At 44.1% G+C, this 16,514-nt stretch overlaps 7 non-coding genes and 5 pseudogenes across 7 annotated transcripts; 6 read left to right on the top strand and 6 right to left on the bottom strand.

Annotated features, from left to right (window-relative positions):
• The first annotated feature begins 2,021 nt into the window (after positions 1-2,021).
• On the top strand, positions 2,022-2,110 carry trnay-gua (transfer RNA tyrosine (anticodon GUA)). Its single transcript is given in 2 exon segments — positions 2,022-2,058; positions 2,075-2,110. It is a non-coding gene; the product is annotated as a tRNA-Tyr (tRNA).
• A 235-nt stretch (positions 2,111-2,345) lies between these two features.
• trnae-uuc (transfer RNA glutamic acid (anticodon UUC)) lies at positions 2,346-2,418 on the top strand. Its single transcript has one exon. It is a non-coding gene; the product is annotated as a tRNA-Glu (tRNA).
• A 6,011-nt stretch (positions 2,419-8,429) lies between these two features.
• trnas-gga (transfer RNA serine (anticodon GGA)) lies at positions 8,430-8,518 on the top strand. The gene is given in 2 exon segments: positions 8,430-8,466; positions 8,483-8,518. It is a non-coding gene; the product is annotated as a tRNA-Ser (tRNA).
• Positions 8,519-8,753: 235 nt separating this feature from the next.
• Positions 8,754-8,826, top strand: trnak-uuu (transfer RNA lysine (anticodon UUU)). The gene has a single exon. It is a non-coding gene; the product is annotated as a tRNA-Lys (tRNA).
• A 3,244-nt stretch (positions 8,827-12,070) lies between these two features.
• trnay-gua (transfer RNA tyrosine (anticodon GUA)) lies at positions 12,071-12,159 on the top strand. Its single transcript is given in 2 exon segments — positions 12,071-12,107; positions 12,124-12,159. It is a non-coding gene; the product is annotated as a tRNA-Tyr (tRNA).
• Positions 12,160-12,378: 219 nt separating this feature from the next.
• Positions 12,379-12,451, top strand: trnak-uuu (transfer RNA lysine (anticodon UUU)). The gene has a single exon. It is a non-coding gene; the product is annotated as a tRNA-Lys (tRNA).
• Positions 12,452-13,873: 1,422 nt separating this feature from the next.
• Positions 13,874-13,980, bottom strand: LOC136723339 (U6 spliceosomal RNA). Its single transcript, XR_010806676.1, has one exon. It is a non-coding gene; the product is annotated as a U6 spliceosomal RNA (small nuclear RNA).
• Positions 13,981-14,959: 979 nt separating this feature from the next.
• Positions 14,960-15,078, bottom strand: LOC136723335 (uncharacterized; annotated as a pseudogene).
• A 209-nt stretch (positions 15,079-15,287) lies between these two features.
• On the bottom strand, positions 15,288-15,406 carry LOC136723340 (uncharacterized; annotated as a pseudogene).
• A 218-nt stretch (positions 15,407-15,624) lies between these two features.
• Positions 15,625-15,743, bottom strand: LOC136723334 (uncharacterized; annotated as a pseudogene).
• Positions 15,744-15,958: 215 nt separating this feature from the next.
• On the bottom strand, positions 15,959-16,077 carry LOC136723336 (uncharacterized; annotated as a pseudogene).
• A 217-nt stretch (positions 16,078-16,294) lies between these two features.
• LOC136723343 (uncharacterized) lies at positions 16,295-16,413 on the bottom strand (annotated as a pseudogene).
• Between the last annotated feature and the right edge of the window lie 101 nt (positions 16,414-16,514).

The raw sequence follows: 16,514 nt of genomic DNA, 5'->3' as shown, positions 1-16,514 counted from the left end.
TGGCACCGAGAAGAGGCCAAATAGGTTGAATCCTGCTATGAGATGTCTGGAGAAAGGGGCCTGTAGGTGATAAAAACTCTTTGAAGTGGACGAGAGCCGAAATCCCGACATAGAGCTACGAACCCGGGCCAACCGGCATTTCCAAAAGATGGCATGGATTGACATCAGTCATAAATCAAGCCCCCCTCCATTAGGACACTGGGGGCTGAAACCGAAATCCAATCTCAAGAACTCAAGAACCAATCACCTATTGATCTGACAGACTATAAGGAACAGTGCACAGTCTCTCTCTCTCTCTCTCTCTCTCTCTTTCTCTCTCTCTCTCTTTCTCTCTCACCTGAACCAGTAACTCGCTGCCACAGCTCAACCTGTAGCTCTGTTGCCCGAACCGGAACCAGAAACCAACCAAGTCTTTGCCGGCAACAGAAGAGTTAAACTGGGAGAAGGAGATTGAGCCGTACGAAGAATTCTTTTAAAGGACTTTATTAAATAAAGAACTTTACAGACTGCGCATGCCCGCCTGTGCCCACCTGATCAGTGGAGTTTTACAGCTGGACAATTGAGTAAGTCGAATGTATATGAAAGTGTTCAGTCATTTAAATAGCTATTTGAGTCTTAAGAAACTTGACCCTTGGAACGAACAGGGCCCTGCTTTCCTCAAAGACTTTGTCTTCAAGTAACTACGGTGGAACCCTGCTTATAAAGAAGATTTTGTGCACAACCTTGGAGCCTTCAAACCAGTGGAAAATCTGTTTGGAAAAGACTCTAATTTCGCGAAACCCCAACTTCCAGCTGCATCGACTGAGTGGAAGTTCTTGGACAAAGCCGAACCGCACTGCCTTTGTTCCAAACCACACGGACCATGTGCCGTGTGCTGTGATCTGAGCCCGAAGACAGAGAGGCCTCTCTGCGACGAAGTTCAGATAAGTTTAACAGTTTGGAGTTCATGATTCATGACATTTGAGAAATCAATTAGAAATGTTATTCTGTGATTCATAACTCTAGAATGTGTAATATCATTTAGTTTTCTTAAATATAAATGTGTGTTGCATTAAACTGTTTTGTTGATAATTTTAGAAATAAAATCTGTCAACCCCGAGAAATATGTTCTCATTCCTGTTTAACTGTTTAGTATGAAATTGACACAAGTCAATAGACGTTAGATTATTGGTGGCCCTGCCTATCCTTGATCATTGAATAATAATCAGTTAAGGGAAATTGTGGTAACAAGTAACGATAGGATCTTTCTCGGCACCTAAACGTAAATGAGACTGATATATATATAATGAGAAGTTACCTGACATAAATACTAACCTGCGTAGTTATTTAATGTCTGACTAACAATACTAACGAGAGACTCACCTTCGTCTTACTAACCGGTATTGTAGTTAATGTGTTTATAACCTTTTTTGTTTAACGATTTGTGTGTTATCATATGCGATCCCATGGTCTTTGATTTGGTCACGGAAGTGATTTGTCTTTGATTTGTTGATCTAGAGTTGAATTTTAATTAGCTTTTCCCTTTTGTATAATTAGTGTAGTGCTACATTTAGTCTTTGTTTTTGAATAAATTTAACAATTTATATCTTTGGAATTGGTGTCTGTGTCCAATTATTACAGAAATTGAGTTCTACAAGATTCCAGGATTCGTGATAAGGTGATACTATAAATTCACTTCTTAAATTGAAATTTATAAGTGTACCTTACGATACAACTGATAGCACTGCAACTCAGTGTAGGTGTGCGTTCAGTCCGGCAAACACAACATTTCAGTTATGAAACGCTTTCTACAGGTGATGTATAAATGTAATATTTTCACACATTTGAATAAGTTTGATTTGATACAAGATTTATGAAGTTGACCAAACAAAATGACATAATATTTTTCAGGGGATAAAAATCTCACGACACAATTGGGTAGTCCTCACGGCACACGGGTTGAAAACCACTGAGCCAAGCCACGGTGCTTCTTGGCTTTGCACGGCCACTGAGACTGCCAGGGGAAGACGGTGAGAATCTTCGCTTCGATAGCTCAGTTGGTAGAGCGGAGGACTGTAGGTTTCAGACAGCGGGCATCCTTAGGTCGCTGGTTCAATTCCGGCTCGAAGGAAGGCGTGATTATGGTTTGACATCGGTTTTGGACGAGCTCCCAAATGTCAAGCCATTGGAATTGCATGAGGACAAGGAGAAAACACCGGAAATTCGGATTTGCTGTGGAGAACTCGCATTGCCCAAACATCTCATATGCATGTGGCCCTTTTCACCCTGAGCCCAGTTTTCTAAACCGGCCAGAAAGCGGTCTGGAACAATCATGAAGCCAACACATTGTGAAGCACTTCACTGAAGCCCGGGTAGCTCAGCCGGTAGAGCATCAGACTTTCAATCTGAGGGTCCAGGGTTCGAGTCCCTGTTCAGGTGCCTTGTTGACCGAGGGCCATGATGGTGAAAAGCCTGGATGGCCTTCCAGGTGACAATGAAATATGCAGTTGTGTCTAGGCAAGGTGTCTAGTCCTCTTTGCTTCTTTCTGCAAATATCCAGCCTGGGCAAGTGTTGTCTTCCAGAGGCAAGTCAAGCCAGGAACTCTGAGAGATGTTTTTGCCGTTGACGACGTGTCACTTTAGAACAGCACAACATGCATCTCTACTTGACTTGGCACAATCTGTGAGGGTTGGGCCAACACAACGTGTCCACACATTTGCAGGCGTCTTGAAATACTTGGAATGACCTGTGGCCCCATGCCATGCAGAAGTCCACAGCTATGCGTGTCAGCATGCTCTGCTCCTCATCCCCAATGTGCCACTTGTAAGAACTTTGTAAAAAGCGACAGAGAACATGATCAGCAAAGAAACACAATTCTCCTGAGAACGACAATCATCGTGCCGATCGTAATCTCAGTGCATACCTGGATGCCCAACAAGCCAAGCCAGTGGTTCCCAAGCGTTGTAATGCCACGGCACACTTTGCTGAGACCAAAAACCTTCGCGGCGCACCAACATGAAAAAAAAAAAAAAGGATTTACTAGGTATTGTCTCACCTGAATGGCAACAGGCTGCTAAAACTATTATCACACGCACATTGCATGTTAAAGTATGTCAGTAAGGGAGTAATTAAAAGGGCAAATGTGTGAAGTGCAAGGAGTGGCCCTTAGTGGTTAGGTAAAAAAGTACACAGACAAACTAAATAATCCCTTGATACAAATCATTTATTTAGTGCAGACAGACCAAGACCAGCCACAATAAACTATTCGCAGTAAATATAAATTCACAGCAAAATAGGTTCAGTTCACAATATCCTATAACAAGCTGCACAAAGGCAGCGCTAGCAGTGGAAAGAACGAAGAACTGCAGGAGAAACGCCGGGGCTATTTAGAGCCCGATTATTCAACACAGAGGGGGAAAACCAGGGCCAAATGAGACTTAGAGGAACAGGAGACATCCAACAACAGTATAAAGATAAAAAGGAATTCACCACATGTCCCTTTAATCAATTGCCTTGCAGTTCCACTGTGTAGCGTTATGTTGGGTGTATTTTGATAAGAGCATTTGGGCTCTGAGCTGAAGCACTGATCTAAAGAAGACCTCTCCACCCCCAAAGTTATCAGATTTCCTTTGCTCATCAGCTTGGAACTGGTTTGCATCAAAGTGACAGTTTTGGGGTGGATGGCACCGAGAAGAGGCCAAATAGGTTGAATCCTGCTATGAGATGTCTGGAGAAAGGGGCCTGTAGGTGATAAAAACTCTTTGAAGTGGACGAGAGCCGAAATCCCGACATAGAGCTACGAACCCGGGCCAACCGGCACTTCCAAAAGATGGCATGGATTGACATCAGTCATAAATCAAGCCCCCCTCCATTAAGACACTGGGGGCTGAAACCGAAATCCAATCTCAAGAACTCAAGAACCAATCACCTATTGATCTGACAGACTATAAGGAACAGTGCACAGTCTCTCTCTCTCTCTCTCTCTCTCTCTTTCTCTCTCTCTCTCTTTCTCTCTCACCTGAACCAGTAACTCGCTGCCACAGTTCAACCAGTAGCTCTGTTGCCCGAACCGGAACCAGAAACCAACCAAGTCTTTGCCGGCAACAGAAGAGTTAAACTGGGAGAAGGAGATTGAGCCGTACGAAGAATTCTTTTAAAGGACTTTATTAAATAAAGAACTTTACAGACTGCGCATGCCCGCCTGTGCCCACCTGATCAGTGGAGTTTTACAGCTGGACAATTGAGTAAGTCGAATGTATATGAAAGTGTTCAGTCATTTAAATAGCTATTTGAGTCTTAAGAAACTTGACCCTTGGAACGAACAGGGCCCTGCTTTCCTCAAAGACTTTGTCTTCAAGTAACTACGGTGGAACCCTGCTTACAAAGAAGATTTTGTGCACAACCTTGGAGCCTTCAAACCAGTGGAAAATCTGTTTGGAAAAGACTCTAATTTCGCGAAACCCCAACTTCCAGCTGCATCGACTGAGTGGAAGTTCTTGGACAAAGCCGAACCGCACTGCCTTGTTCCAAACCACACGGACCATGTGCCGTGTGCTGTGATCTGAGCCCGAAGACAGAGAGGCCTCTCTGCGACGAAGTTCAGATAAGTTTAACAGTTTGGAGTTCATGATTCATGACATTTGAGAAATCAATTAGAAATGTTATTCTGTGATTCATAACTCTAGAATGTGTAATATCATTTAGTTTTCTTAAATATAAATGTGTGTTGCATTAAACTGTTTTGTTGATAATTTTAGAAATAAAATCTGTCAACCCCGAGAAATATCTTCTCATTCCTGTTTAACTGTTTAGTCTGAAATTGACACAAGTCAATAGACGTTAGATAATTGGTGTCCCTGCCTATCCATGATCATTGAATAATAATCAGTTAAGGGAAATTGTGGTAACAAGTAACGATAGGATCTTTCTCGGCACCTAAACGTAAATGAGACTGATATATATATAACGAGAAGTTACCTGACATAAATAATAACCTGCGTAGTTATTTAATGTCTGACTAACAATACTAACGAGAGACTCACCTTCGTCTTACTAACCGGTATTGTAGTTAATGTGTTTATAACCTTTTTTGTTTAACGATTTGTGTGTTAGAGCATCAGACTTTTAATCTGAGGGTCCAGGGTTCGAGTCCCTGTTCGGGCGCCTTGTTGACCGAGGGCCATGATGGTGAAAAGCCTGGATGGCCTTCCAGGTGACAATGAAATATGCAGTTGCGTCTAGGCAAGGTGTCTAGTCCTCTTTGCTTCTTTCGGCAAATATCCAGCCTGGGCAAGTGTTGTCTTCCAGAGGCAAGTCAAGCCAGGAACTCTGAGAGATGTTTTTGCTGTTGACGACGTGTCACTTTAGAACAGCACAACATGCATCTCTACTTGACTTGGCACAATCTGTGAGGGTTGGGCCAACACAACGTGTCCACACATTTGCAGGCGTCTTGAAATACTTGGAATGACCTGTGGCCCCATGCCATGCAGAAGTCCACAGCTATGCGTGTCAGCATGCTCTGCTCTTCATCCCCAATGTGCCACTTGTAAGAACTGTGTAAAAAGCGACAGAGAACGTGATCAGCAAAGAAACACAATTCTCCTGAGAACGACAATCATCGTGCCGATCGTAATCTCAGTGCATACCTGGATGCCCAACAAGCCAAGCCAGTGGTTCCCAAGCGTTGTAATGCCACGGCACACTTTGCTGAGACCAAAAACCTTCGCGGCGCACCAACATGAAAAAAAAAAAAGGATTTACTAGGTATTGTCTCACCTGAATGGCAACAGGCTGCTAAAACTATTATCACACGCACATTGCATGTTAAAGTATGTCAGTAAGGGAGTAATTAAAAGGGCAAATGTGTGAAGTGCAAGGAGTGGACCTTAGTGGTTAGGTAAAAAAGTACACAGACAAACTAAATAATCCCTTGATACAAATCATTTATTTAGTGCAGACAGACCAAGACCAGCCACAATAAACTATTCGCAGTAAATATAAATTCACAGCAAAATAGGTTCAGTTCACAATATCCTATAACAAGCTGCACAAAGGCAGCGCTAGCAGTGGAAAGAACGAAGAACTGCAGGAGAAACGCCGGGGCTATTTAGAGCCCGATTATTCAACACAGAGGGGGAAAACCAAGGCCAAATGAGACTTAGAGGAACAGGAGACATCCAACAACAGTATAAAGATAAAAAGGAATTCACCACATGTCCCTTTAATCAATTGCCTTGCAGTTCCACTGTGTAGCGTTATGTTGGGTTTATTTTGATAAGAGCATTCGGGCTCTGAGCTGAAGCACTGATCTAAAGAAGACCTCTCCACCCCCAAAGTTATCAGATTTCCTTTGCTCATCAGCTTGGAACTGGTTTGCATCAAAGTGACAGTTTTGGGGAGGATGGCACCGAGAAGAGGCCAAATAGGTTGAATCCTGCTATGAGATGTCTGGAGAAAGGGGCCTGTAGGTGATAAAAACTCTTTGAAGTGGACGAGAGCCGAAATCCCGACATAGAGCTACGAACCCGGGCCAACCGGCATTTCCAAAAGATGGCATGGATTGACATCAGTCATAAATCAAGCCCCCCTCCATTAGGACACTGGGGGCTGAAACCGAAATCCAATCTCAAGAACTCAAGAACCAATCACCTATTGATCTGACAGACTATAAGGAACAGTGCACAGTCTCTCTCTCTCTCTCTCTCTCTCTCTCTCTCTCTCTCTCTCTCTCTCTCTCTCTCGCTCGCTCTATTTCTCTCTCACCTGAACCAGTAACTCGCTGCCACAGCTCAACCTGTAGCTCTGTTGCCCGAACCGGAACCAGAAACCAACCAAGTCTTTGCCGGCAACAGAAGAGTTAAACTGGGAGAAGGAGATTGAGCCGTACGAAGAATTCTATTAAAGGACTATATTAAAGAAAGAACTTTACAGACTGCGCATGCCCGCCTGTGCCCACCTGATCAGTGGAGTTTTACAGCTGGACAATTGAGTAAGTCGAATGTATATGAAAGTGTTCAGTCATTTAAATAGCTATTTGAGTCTTAAGAAACTTGACCCTTGGAACGAACAGGGCTCTGCTTTCCTCAAAGACTTTGTCTTCAAGTAACTACGGTGGAACCCTGCTTACAAAGAAGATTTTGTGCACAACCTTGGAGCCTTCAAACCAGTGGAAAATCTGTTTGGAAAAGACTCTAATTTCGCGAAACCCCAATTTCCAGGTGCATCGACTGAGTGGAAGTTCTTGGACAAAGCCGAACCGCACTGCCTTTGTTCCAAACCACACGGACCATGTGCCGTGTGCTGTGATCTGAGCCCGAAGACAGAGAGGCCTCTCTGCGACGAAGTTCAGATAAGTTTAACAGTTTGGAGTTCATGATTCATGACATTTGAGAAATCAATTAGAAATGTTATTCTGTGATTCAAAACTCTAGAATGTGTAATATCATTTCGTTTTCTTAAATATAAATGTGTGTTGCATTAAACTGTTTTGTTGATAATTTTAGAAATAAAATCTGTCAACCCCGAGAAATATCTTCTCATTCCTGTTTAACTGTTTAGTCTGAAATTGACACAAGTCAATAGACGTTAGATTATTGGTGGCCCTGCCTATCCTTGATCATTGAATAATAATCAGTTAAGGGAAATTGTGGTAACAAGTAACGATAGGATCTTTCTCGGCACCTAAACGTAAATGAGACAGATATATATATAACGAGAAGTTACCTGACATAAATACTAACCTGCGTAGTTATTTAATGTCTGACTAACAATACTAACGAGAGACTCACCTTCGTCTTACTAACCGGTATTGTAGTTAATGTGTTTATAACCTTTTTTGTTTAACGATTTGTGTGTAATCATATGCGATCCCATGGTCTTTGATTTGGTCACGGAAGTGATTTGTCTTTGATTTGTTGATCTAGAGTTGAATTTTGATTAGCTTTTCCCTTTTGTATAATTAGTGTAGTGCTACATTTAGTCTTTGTTTTTGAATAAATTTAACAATTTATATCTTTGGAATTGGTGTCTGTGTCCAATTATTACAGAAATTGAGTTCTACAAGATTCCAGGATTCGTGATAAGGTGATACTATAAATTCACTTCTTAAATTGAAATTTTTAAGTGTACCTTACGATACAACTGATAGCACTGCAACTCAGTGTAGGTGTGCGTTCAGTCCGGCAAACACAACATTTCAGTTATGAAACGCTTTCTACAGGTGATGTATAAATGTAATATTTTCACACATTTGAATAAGTTTGATTTAATACAAGATTTATGAAGTTGACCAAACAAAATGACATAATATTTTTCAGGGGATAAAAATCTCACGACACAATTGGGTAGTCCTCACGGCACACGGGTTGAAAACCACTGAGCCAAGCCACGGTGCTTCTTGGCTTTGCACGGCCACTGAGACTGCCAGGGGAAGACGGTGACAAGCTTCCCTTTGATAGCTCAGCTGGTGGAGCGGAGGACTGGAGGTTTCAGGCTGCGGGCATCCTTAGGTCGCTGGTTCAATTCCGGCTCGAAGGAAGGCGTGATTATGGTTTGACATCGGTTTTGGACGAGCTCCCAAATGTCAAGCCATTGGAATTGCATGAGGACAAGGAGAAAACACCGGAAATTTGGATTTGCTGTGGAGAACTCGCATTGCCCAAACATCTCATATGCATGTGACCCTTTTCACCCTGAGCCCAGTTTTCTAAACCGGCCAGAAAGCGGTCTGGAACAATCATGAAGCCAACACATTGTGAAGCACTTCACTGAAGCTCGGGTAGCTCAGCCAGGAGGGCATCAGACTTTTAATCTGAGGGTCCAGGGTTTGAGTCCCTGTTCGGGCGCCTTGTTGACTGAGGGCCATGATGGTGAAAAGCCTGGATGGCCTTCCAGGTGACAATGAAATACGCAGTTGCGTCTAGGCAAGGTGTCTAGTCCTCTTTGCTTCTTTCGGCAAATATCCAGCCTGGGCAAGTGTTGTCTTCCAGAGGCAAGTCAAGCCAGGAACTCTGAGAGATGTTTTTGCCGTTGACGACGTGTCACTTTAGAACAGCACAACATGCATCTCTACTTGACTTGGCACAATCTGTGAGGGTTGGGCCAACACAACGTGTCCACACATTTGCAGGCGTCTTGAAATACTTGGAATGACCTGTGGCCCCATGCCATGCAGAAGTCCACAGCTATGCGTGTCAGCATGCTCTGCTCCTCATCCCCAATGTGCCACTTGTAAGAACTGTGTAAAAAGCGACAGAGAACGTGATCAGCAAAGAAACACAATTCTCCTGAGAACGACAATCATCGTGCCGATCGTAATCTCAGTGCATACCTGGATGCCCAACAAGCCAAGCCAGTGGTTCCCAAGCGTTGTAATGCCACGGCACACTTTGCTGAGACCAAAAACCTTCGCGGCGCACCAACATGAAAAAAAAAAAAAAGGATTTACTAGGTATTGTCTCACCTGAATGGCAACAGGCTGCTAAAACTATTATCACACGCACATTGCATGTTAAAGTATGTCAGTAAGGGAGTAATTAAAAGGGCAAATGTGTGAAGTGCAAGGAGTGGCCCTTAGTGGTTAAGTAAAAAAGTACACAGACAAACTAAATAATCCCTTGATACAAATAATTTATTTAGTGCAGACAGACCAAGACCAGCCACAATAAACTATTCGCAGTAAATATAAATTCACAGCAAAATAGGTTCAGTTCACAATATCCTATAACAAGCTGCACAAAGGCAGCGCTAGCAGTGGAAAGAACGAAGAACTGCAGGAGAAACGCCGGGGCTATTTAGAGCCCGATTATTCAACACAGAGGGGGAAAACCAAGGCCAAATGAGACTTAGAGGAACAGGAGACATCCAACAACAGTATAAAGATAAAAAGGAATTCACCACATGTCCCTTTAATCAATTGCCTTGCAGTTCCACTGTGTAGCGTTATGTTGGGTGTATTTTGATAAGAGCATTCGGGCTCTGAGCTGAAGCACTGATCTAAAGAAGACCTCTCCACCCCCAAAGTTATCAGATTTCCTTTGCTCATCAGCTTGGAACTGGTTTGCATCAAAGTGACAGTTTTGGGGAGGATGGCACCGAGAAGAGGCCAAATAGGTTGAATCCTGCTATGAGATGTCTGGAGAAAGGGGCCTGTAGGTGATAAAAACTCTTTGAAGTGGACGAGAGCCGAAATCCCGACATAGAGCTACGAACCCGGGCCAACCGGCATGTCCAAAAGATGGCATGGATTGACATCAGTCATAAATCAAGCCCCCCTCCATTAGGACACTGGGGGCTGAAACCGAAATCCAATCTCAAGAACTCAAGAACCAATCACCTATTGATCTGACAGACTATAAGGAACAGTGCACAGTCTCTCTCTCTCTCTCTCTCTCTTTCTCTCTCACCTGAACCAGTAACTCATTGCCACAGCTCAACCTGTAGCTCTGTTGCCCGAACCGGAACCAGAAACCAACCAAGTCTTTGCCGGCAACAGAAGAGTTAAACTGGGAGAAGGAGATTGAGCCGTACGAAGAATTCTATTAAAGGACTTTATTAAATAAAGAACTTTACAGACTGCGCATGCCCGCCTGTGCCCACCTGATCAGTGGAGTTTTACAGCTGGACAATTGAGTAAGTCGAATGTATATGAAAGTGTTCAGTCATTTAAATAGCTATTTGAGTCTTAAGAAACTTGACCCTTGGAACGAACAGGGCCCTGCTTTCCTCAAAGACTTTGTCTTCAAGTAACTACGGTGGAACCCTGCTTACAAAGAAGATTTTGTGCACAACCTTGGAGCCTTCAAACCAGTGGAAAATCTGTTTGGAAAAGACTCTAATTTCACGAAACCCCAATTTCCAGGTGCATCGACTGAGTGGAAGTTCTCGGACAAAGCCGAACCGCACTGCCTTTGTTCCAAACCACACGGACCATGTGCCGTGTGCTGTGATCTGAGCCCGAAGACAGAGAGGCCTCTCTGCGACGAAGTTCAGATAAGTTTAACAGTTTGGAGTTCATGATTCATGACATTTGAGAAATCAATTAGAAATGTTATTCTGTGATTCAAAACTCTAGAATGTGTAATATCATTTAGTTTTCTTAAATATAAATGTGTGTTGCATTAAACTGTTTTGTTGATAATTTTAGAAATAAAATCTGTCAACCCCGAGAAATATCTTCTCATTACTGTTTAACTGTTTAGTCTGAAATTGACACAAGTCAATAGACGTTAGATTATTGGTGGCCCTGCCTATCCTTGATCATTGAATAATAATCAGTTAAGGGAAATTGTGGTAACAAGTAATGATAGGATCTTTCTCGGCACCTAAACGTAAATGAGACTGATATATATATAACGAGAAGTTACCTGACATAAATACTAACCTGCGTAGTTATTTAATGTCTGACTAACAATACTAACGAGAGACTCACCTTCGTCTTACTAACCGGTATTGTAGTTAATGTGTTTATAACCTTTTTTGTTTAACGATTTGTGTGTTATCATATGCGATCCCATGGTCTTTGATTTGGTCACGGAAGTGATTTGTCTTTGATTTGTTGATCTAGAGTTGAATTTTAATTAGCTTTTCCCTTTTGTATAATTAGTGTAGTGCTACATTTAGTCTTTGGTTTTGAATAAATTTAACAATTTATATCTTTGGAATTGGTGTCTGTGTCCAATTATTACAGAAATTGAGTTCTACAAGATTCCAGGATTCGTGATAAGGTGATACTATAAATTCACTTCTTAAATTGAAATTTATAAGTGTACCTTACGATACAACTGATAGCACTGCAACTCAGTGTAGGTGTGCGTTCAGTCCGGCAAACACAACATTTCAGTTATGAAACGCTTTCTACAGGTGATGTATAAATGTAATATTTTCACACATTTGAATAAGTTTGATTTGATACAAGATTTATGAAGTTGACCAAACAAAATGACATAATATTTTTCAGGGGATAAAAATCTCACGACACAATTGGGTAGTCCTCACGGCACACGGGTTGAAAACCACTGAGCCAAGCCACGGTGCTTCTTGGCTTTGCACGGCCACTGAGACTGCCAGGGGAAGACGGTGAGAAGCTTCCCTTCGATAGCTCAGTTGGTATAGCGGAGGACTGTAGGTTTCAGGCAGCGGGCATCCTTAGGTCGCTGGTTCAATTCCGGCTCGAAGGAAGGCGTGATTATGGTTTGACATCGGTTTTGGACGAGCTCCCAAATGTCAAGCCATTGGAATTGCATGAGGACAAGGAGAAAACACCGGAAATTTGGATTTGCTGTGGAGAACTCGCATTGCCCAAACATCTCATATGCATGTGACCCTTTTCACCCTGAGCCCAGTTTTCTAAACCGGCCAGAAAGCGGTCTGGAACAATCATGAAGCACTTCACTGAAGCCTGGGTAGCTCAGCCGGTAGAGCATCAGACTTTTAATCTGAGGGTCCAGGGTTCGAGTCTCTGTTCGGGCGCCTTGTTGACCGAGGGCCATGATGGTGAAAAGCCTGGATGGCCTTACAGGTGACAATGAAATATGCAGTTGCGTCTAGGCAAGGTGTCTAGTCCTCTTTGCTTCTTTCGGCAAATATCCAGCCTGGGCAAGTGTTGTCTTCCAGAGGCAAGTCAAGCCAGGAACTCTGAGAGGTGTTTTTGCCGTTGACGACGTGTCACTTTAGAACAGCACAACATGCATCTCTACTTGACTTGGCACAATCTGTGAGGGTTGGGCCAACACAACGTGTCCACACATTTGCAGTCGTCTTGAAATACTTGGAATGACCTGTGGCCCCATGCCATGCAGAAGTCCACAGCTATGCGTGTCAGCATGCTCTGCTCCTCATCCCCAATGTGCCACTTGTAAGAACTGTGTAAAAAGCGACAGAGAACGTGATCAGCAAAGAAACACAATTCTCCTGAGAACGACAATCATCGTGCCGATCGTAATCTCAGTGCATACCTGGATGCCCAACAAGCCAAGCCAGTGGTTCCCAAGCGTTGTAATGCCACGGCACACTTTGCTGAGACCAAAAACCTTCGCGGCGCACCAACATGAAAAAATAAATAAAAGGATTTACTAGTTATTGTCTCACCTGAATGGCAACAGGCTGCTAAAACTATTATCACACGCACATTGCATGTTAATGTATGTCAGTAAGGGAGTAATTAAAAGGGCAAATGTGTGAAGTGCAAGGAGTGGCCTTTAGTGGTTAGGTAAAAAAGTACACAGACAAACTAAATAATCCCTTGATACAAATCATTTATTTAGTGCAGACAGACCAAGACCAGCCACAATAAACTATTCGCAGTAAATATAAATTCACAGCAAAATAGGTTCAGTTCAAAATATCCTATAACAAGCTGTATGTAACGAAGTGGTTAAACGTTACAAAGGGCATTACAATTGTTGAAAAACAATAGCACACGGATCAAACATGCTATCCCCGCCATTTTATTCGATTTGATTAGACGTTTCGCGACCGAAATGTTTTGTGTGCGGACTGAACGCACACCTGAGCCGAGCACGATCACAATACATATTCACAATTAATCTAAGCAGTATCATATTGTAACCGTTTCGGTCTGTTATCAACCCTTCCGGATCCAAAACCAGGAGTCAGACACCCTTTTCGGTGGACACGCTGTTGACTTCTCACAAGCACCATCCGCCTTCACAGAGGCAGCGCTAGCAGTGGAAAGAACAAAAACGGAGGGAAAATTCGCTTGCGCCGAACGGGGTCGAGAGATCCGCTGTGACGCAGGAGTGCGAGAGGACTCGACACCACCGAGCACGGGCGCGAGAGGGAGAGATACCCACGGTGTGAGAAACCGCCCGCGACGCAAGCACCAGATGCCCGCAAGGACAATGGGAACCGGCGCGCTACCGAGAAACTGACCAAGATATGGAACGCTTCACGAATTTGCGTGTCATCCTTGCACAGGGGCCATGCAAATCTTCTCTGTATCGTTCCAGTTTTATTATACGTATTGCCGTCGCGAACACAAGGGCTGGGTTAGAGAGCACCCGCCTTTGTACCCAGGTGGGCCGGGGGAGCGAGGCGACTCGCTGTTTGGGGCCGGGAAGCCTGTCCCACTCCCTGCTCGTTGGCGGTGAGGCCGGGGGCCTTCCCTGGAGAGACTCTAGCGCCTCTCTTTCACCAAACGTCCGTACCACCATGGCAGACAGGGACACTTCACCCCATCCCCATGCCGGGCAGAGGCATGCTGGGGGAATGTGCAAATCCGGAGAGGTAATCAATCAACCGTAATCCCAAGTGTCATTGGAAAACGGAGCAGAAATCCACTACAATCCCCGATACGCCGAAGTAGTGGGCAGAGATGCTTCCCCCCTGCCAGCCGCCAGGCGGAGCGGCCGGGGCTGCGCTGGTGAGGTGAGGTGTATCGTATCGTATCGTATCGTATCTTGATGTTCCCTTACAGCCCCCCTCCCCTGAGCCATTAACGATGACTCCATACCTGGTCTGCAATGATTAGCTCACAATGTGGGCTGCAGGACGTGCGTGACCTGTAGATTTCTCCACTGCACCTGTGTAACGTCTTGAACACGTCATTGGTACTAAGCCTTGGTGGGTAATTTGATTCTGAATTGCACCATTATAAAAATCTCTTGTGCCTTGGCAAGTCGCACAGGAAGAGGGCGTCTGCTAAGAAAGAAGTAGTGAGAAATGACAATCGGTCGCCTGCCCCGTTTAGCTTCCGAGATCTGACGAGATCGGGCGCGTTCAGGATGGTGTGGCCAAAAGCAGAGAGGCCTGGCTGCATGATGTCGCTTAAAGGCTGGTGGGTATTGACGGAACTTCCAGCAAAAAAAAAAAAAAAAAAAAAAAAAATGGAGGGAACAATATCAGTGCAGCAAAGGGTGTTGTAAGTAGCGGGGTACGTGTAAAATTCTTCAATTATATCTCCTCCAGACAGAAAGAGAGTATTAAGAGCTACGATGAAGTTACCCAAGTGACGTAAAAAGCTTGCAGCACCTGGTATTTCCAGGAGGTCTCCCATCCAAGTACTGACCAGGCCCTGACCCGTTTAAGTTCCGAGATCTGACGAGACGGGGTGCGTCCAGGACGGTGTAGCCGCAAGCCGAGAGGCCTGGCTGCATGATGTCTCTTTAAGGCAGACGGGTGTTGACGGAACTTCCAGCAAATAAAAAAAGAAAAATGGAGGGAAAAATATCAGTTCAGCAAAGGGTGTTGAAAGTAGCCGGGTACGTGTACATTTCTTCAATTATATCTCCTCCAGACAGAAAGAGAGAATTAAGAGCTACAATGAAGTTACCCAGGAGACATAAAAAGCTTGCAGCACCTGGTATTTCCAGGAGGTCACCCATCCAAGTACTGACCAGGCCCTGCCCCGTTTAGCTTCCGAGATCTGACAAGATCGGTAGCGTTCAGGACGGTGAGGCCGCAAGCCGAGACGCCTGGCTGCATGATGTCTCTTAAAGGCTGGCGGGTATTGACGGAACTTCCAGCAAAAAAAAAAAAAAAAAAAAGAAAAATGGATGGAAAAATATCAGTGCAGCAAAGGGTGTTGAAAGAAGCCGGGTACGTGTACAATTCTTCAATTATATCTCCTCCAGACAGAAAGAGAGAATTAAGAGCTACAATGAAGTTACCCAGGAGACGTAAAAAGCTTGCAGTACCTGGTATTTCCAGGAGGTCTCCCATGCAAGTACTGATCAGGCCCTGCCCCGTTTAGCTTCCGAGATCTGATGAGATCGGGCGTGTTCAGGACGGTGAGGCCGCAAGCCAAGAGGCCAGGCTGCATGATGTCTCTTAATGGCTGGCGGGTATTGACGTAACTTCCAGCAAAAAAAAAAAAAAAATGAAAAATGGAGGGAAAAATATCAGTGCAGCAAAGGGTGTTGACAGTAGCCGGGTACGTGTACAATTCTTCAATTATATCTCCTCCTGACAGAAAGAGAGAATTAAGAACTACGATGAAGTAACCCAGGAGACGTAAAAAGTTTGCAGTACCTGGTATTTCCAGGAGGTCACCCATCCAAATACTGACCAGGCCCTGCCACGATTTGCTTCCAAGATCTCACAAGATTGGGCGCGTTCAGGACAGTGTGGCCGCAAGCAAAGAGGCCTGGCTGCATGATGTCTCTTAAAGGCTGGCGGGTATTGACGGAACTTCCAGCAAAAAAAAATAAAAATAAAGAAAAATGGAGGGAAAAATATCAGTGCAGCAAAGGCTGTTGATAGTAGCCGGGTACGTGTACAATTCCTAAATTATAACACCTCCAGACAGAAAGAGAGTATTAAGAGCTACGATGAAGTTTCCCAGGAGACGTAAAAAGCTGGCAGCACCTGGTATTTCCAGGAGATCACCCATCAAAGTACTGACCAGGCCCTGCCCCGTTTAGCTTCCGAGATCTGTCGAGATCGGGCGCGTTCAGGACGGTGTGGACGCAAGCCAAGAGGGCTGGCTGCATGATATCTCTTAAAGGCTGGCGGGTATTGACGGAACTTCCAGCAAAAAAAAAAAGAAAAATAGAGGGAAAAATACCAGTGCAGC

This window comes from Amia ocellicauda, unplaced genomic scaffold (assembly GCF_036373705.1).
Source record: "Amia ocellicauda isolate fAmiCal2 unplaced genomic scaffold, fAmiCal2.hap1 HAP1_SCAFFOLD_159, whole genome shotgun sequence".
Taxonomy (NCBI): domain Eukaryota; kingdom Metazoa; phylum Chordata; class Actinopteri; order Amiiformes; family Amiidae; genus Amia; species Amia ocellicauda.
Note: the sequence above shows the minus strand (reverse complement) of the source record. Positions and strands in the feature narration are given on the sequence as shown.